The 4,824-nt window shown below is 39.0% G+C and overlaps 1 pseudogene; it reads right to left on the reverse strand.

Moving 5' to 3' along the window:
* Positions 1-2,202: 2,202 nt before the first annotated feature.
* On the reverse strand, positions 2,203-3,114 carry LOC128069222 (olfactory receptor 145-like; annotated as a pseudogene).
* Positions 3,115-4,824: the final 1,710 nt, after the last annotated feature.

A 4,824-nucleotide genomic window follows, 5' to 3' on the forward strand; every position in this document is an offset into this window, starting at 1 on the left:
TTAGAGTTGCTTTTTTTAACTTTTTTCCCCTAAAATGATAATAATTCAGGATCCTTTCCAGAAGTCATGGTCACAACTTGGTTCATTCATCCAATATTTTTTTTTAATTTCTTTAATTTCTCATTGCTACACCAACTGCAGTTCAAGGTTTTCATACCTAAAAATCCAAATGGAAATAGCATATGGAAACCAAAAAGAAGGTGCTATTTAGTCATTTCCAAATCCTCCAGTCCCGTGGGTTTAGTTTATTTTTTCTTTTAATTAGAGTAAATTATGCTTTTATCATCCAAATAAATTATGTGACCTCCACAATATATCTAGAGCATTCCAGAATGGAGAAAGCTATAGGTAAGGGCTTCCATTATCTACCATTCTTCGTTCTAAATTCCTTCTTCTTAAATTGAGTTCCAGTTATCCCTAGCTATTTTATCTTCTGGAGCTTCCCAGGTGGCTCAGTGGTAAAGAATCTGCCTGTCAATGCAGGAGACAAAGGTTCAATCCCCAGGTTGGGAAGATCCCCTGGAGAAGGAAGTGGCTACCCACTCCAGTATTCCTGCCTGGAAAATCCCACGGATAGAGGTGCCTGCCAGGCTAGAGTCCATCAGCTCACAGAGTTGGATGTGACTTAAGCTATTGAACAACAATTTTATCTCCTGAAGAGCTGTCCTCTCTCTAACTTCTTCCCCAAACATGGCTATAACTTTTTCATCTTCATTTCCAAACACTACAATGTATGGACATTGTGCATTACAATTTTATCAAGGCCTTATGGACACCAGAATGTATTTACAATACTCAATGGGATATAAATTCAGATTGAAACTGTATCATGATCACTCCCAAGGGGGACCTCTTATTTTCTGACCATGTGTCTCTCTCAGTCCTGACATATTGCATGATTTAGACACCTTTTCCCACATGTACTGTTCTTGAATTACAGATAGTTGCAAACTTTCTAAATTCAATTATTTTTTTTTTTCCAGAAAAAGTAACTTCCTTGTTGAGCCAATCTGCTCCCCAATATATTAACCCCAAGGTTTTCCTCTGTCCCAACAAAAAAGAACAATTAAGCTGTTTTTCTATAAAATAACTAAAAAACGTGATAGCCACACTGAGGGGAATTCATTTATCATCTAGGGACAAGGCAGAGTCACCTTTGAAATTAGCAGTGTTTTCTCATATTCCACCATTACTGAAATAAAAGTAATAGAAGAAAGTAACAGCAAAATAGATTACAAAGTAGCAAACTTGAAATCAGGTTTTCTTTGTAAAGTTAGGTGACTTAAGTAAATCTAACCACTCTAACCTTAACTTTTGCATGCATACAATAAATATAGTTTGATGAACTGTTATGTCTACCCTTGACTGTGCAAATGTTAAAAAAAACTCTTTGCAGGAAGAAGCTTAACGCATAACATTTATATACGTAAATTGAATTATCCTTGATAGTCATCATAGAACTTTTGAACTCAGGCATTCTTGAAAATAGCATGAAAAAGAGTAGAAATATTTAATTCATGCTTTTAATAGCAAGTGGCAGATAAAAACACCCTCGATGATACAATGTCACTCTATTGTTAAAGAAAGCCATTATTTGAAGACCATGCATAATGTTCCAGGAGAAGGCAATGGCACCCATTCCAGTACTCTTGCCTGAGAAATCCCATGCACGGAGATGCCTGGTAGGCTGCAGTCCATGGGGTCCGTAAGAGTCGGACACGCCTGAGGGGCTTCACTTTCACTTTTCACTTTCCTGCATTGGAGAAGGAAATGGCAACCCAATCCAATGTTCTTGCCTGGAGAATCTCAGGGATGGGGGAGCCTGGTGGGCTGCCATCTATGGGGTCACACAGAGTTAGACACGACTGAAGCAACCAGCAGCAGCAGCAGTATATTGTTCCAAAGGGAAAAAAGAGTTCAAAGGTGACAATAATATAAAAAGATGGAGATAATATTATGATTTAATTAATGCTATCGGTAAATGGGAAAAAAAAAAGGGTAGAAAGATGTTTTGGTAAACATAAAAAAAAAAAAAAAAGACCTACTTCAGAAAGACTAGAAATTACTTATAAAAAAAGATTCAAATTTCCTTTATCAGGTTAAGGAAAAAATAGGATTAAAAGGCTGCCATGAATAATATATAATTGCAGCACAGAATCTCCTTGTTGTATAACCAACTGCACAGATACTCTTTGATCAAAACTATCTCATACTCAGGGTTTTTTTCAGAGCAAGTATAATGTCTTTGTTCCTCAAGCTATAAATTAAGGAGTATAGCAAGGGAACGGTGTTGGCATAAAAGACAGAAGAGATTCTTCCCTTATCTATGGCCCTGGCAGAAGATGGTTTGAGATACACAAATGCACTTGATCCAAAGAACAGGGAAACAGCAATTATGTGGGAACTGCAGGTGCTGAGGGCTTTGGAGCTTCCTTCCGTGGACTTAATATGGAGGATGCTGGAGAAGATGAGACTATAAGAGATAAAGATGGTGAGACTGGGCACAATGATATTGATCCCCACCACAATGAAAAGTACCAGATTACTGATATGGTAATTGTGCAGGAGAGCTGAGAAGAGGGAGCATGTCACAGTAAAAAATGGCTGATGATTTTGCATCACAGAAAGTCAGTGTCAATGTATTTCCAGCATGAGCCATGGAACAGGAAAATGCCATGAGGGAACCAAGCACAAGGCTGGAACACACTTTAGGGTATATGGTAGCATTATACAAAAGTAGGTTACAGATGCCCACATAGCAGTCATAGGCCATTGATGTCAGCACTTAGATTTCAGAATGAGCAAAAAAAACACAAAAAGTCAAGTTGGGTCATGAACCCCATGGAAGAAATAATGTTATTCTTTGATATGAAGGTAACCAGCATTTTTGGTGTAAACACAGAAGAATAACAGAGATCTGTGAAGCACAAGTTAAAGAGGAAAAAGTGCAGATGTGAATTCATCCCAATTAAAGTTGCCATGCCCAAGTTTCCCAACACAGTGACTGTTTTATGTTACTAGGAAGAAGAAGAACAAGGGGAGTTGGAGATCTGGTTGGTCTGTTAATCCCAATAGAAGGAATTCAGTCACAAATGAACCATTTCCAGAAGCCATTCTTCTCTAAGAGAATCTGTGGACAGAGGAGAAAGAATTACACAGAGAAAAATTCAACATTCCCACATCTGTTCTCAAAAGAATGCTACATGCACTGGCAAGATCTGAGACCTGGCCAATGTGGACCATTGTCTATTTTATCATTATCATGAAACTGAGTGATATGGGCATTCCCTTGTTAGTCTTTATAAGCTATATGAGCAAAAAGTATCAAGACATAGCCTACAGCATGAAGCACTTTGCGTCTTTATGCAAACATGACTGCTGTAAAAACCACAGGATTGTGGAGAAGTTTGGGCCAGGACACAGTCACCCTTCTCTCTTTCATCAATTATTCCTCCACATGACCCTTCTCTTCACAGTAAAATTGGAGGCAGCAACCCCACCAACCTGGTACTGACCTCCAACACATATTAGACTTGGTGGCGGGGGAATCAAGAGGATTTTTTAAACCATAACTAACGGACCAGAATCTATGAGGGATTAAGTTACTGCTCCATGTCACAAGGTAAAAACCATAAATATAGAAGAGTGAGATGTCCTTTGATGGAACTGATTGAGATAATGCATTCTCTGAGCGATATAATGTCTTTAAACTTTACCGGCACCCTTCCTTTAACATATTCTTCTGCCAGTTTTGCTGAACCCCAGGACTACAAAAATGAAAAAGAAAGTCATCTATCTTAGCTCCCTGAACACTCATCACAAAAGGAGGGTATTAATATAAGTGGAATTCAGAAACTCATCTTTCTTAGGCCATCAACCTTGCTATTTCCTTAACCTGATTTCTTACCCCGTGTCTTGGAAGAGCAACTTCAGGCTCTGAGGCTTTGTTTCCTTTGTTTCTAAGAAGATGTAGCCTACACTTAATTTCTGATATGCCCCATAAGTTTTTCAGAACTACAGCTCATAATTTTTGAGCAAATTGAGTTTTTATTATCATCTTTGCTACTTGGTAAGCCACAGAAGATTTAACATGAGTGTAATGATGTCATACACTCAGTTATCCCAGGGTAGAAGCTTGCTCAGACACTTCCTCAGGAAAACATTCTGGGTGTAATAAAGACCTGAGGGGATTTTATTTACAAATACAACCATTATGTGTTTTTCATCGCTTAGGGATTCAAATATTTCCTCAAGTTTTCCCTTCACAATAGGGATTATTGTCCTCCCTGGCAGTTCAGTGGTTAAGGCTCTGAGCTTCCAACGCAGGGGGCCAAGTTCAATCCCTGGTCAGAAACTAAGATCCCATATGCCACGTGGTACAGACAAAATATATTTTGGGCTTCCCTGGTGGTTCAGCTGGTAAAGAATTAGCCTGCAGTGGGGGAGACCTGGGTTCGATCCCTGGGTTGGAAAGATCCCCTGGAGAAGGGAACAGCTACCCATTCTAGTATTCTGCCCTGGAGAATTCCATGGACTGTATAGTCCATGAGGTTGAAAAAAGTCAGACACAACTGAGTGACCTTTCACTTTCACAGAGATATACATCCCCCAAGGAGAAGCTGAAAATAAATTCTTATTACCTATTCAGCAAGATGACAGAAAAGGAAACCCTAGAACCACCTACCCTCCATGAACACACTGATTCAGAAACATTTCAAGTACAGATTTCCTTTGTAAGAAATCCAGAGAGCCACTAGAAAGGTCCAGCTCCCAGTAATGTGTGAAACCAGTTATACAGAACCTGTTAGGGAAATTCAGGAAATC

The sequence above is a fragment of the Budorcas taxicolor genome, chromosome 25 (assembly GCF_023091745.1).
Source record: "Budorcas taxicolor isolate Tak-1 chromosome 25, Takin1.1, whole genome shotgun sequence".
NCBI classification, from domain to species: Eukaryota; Metazoa; Chordata; class Mammalia; order Artiodactyla; family Bovidae; genus Budorcas; species Budorcas taxicolor.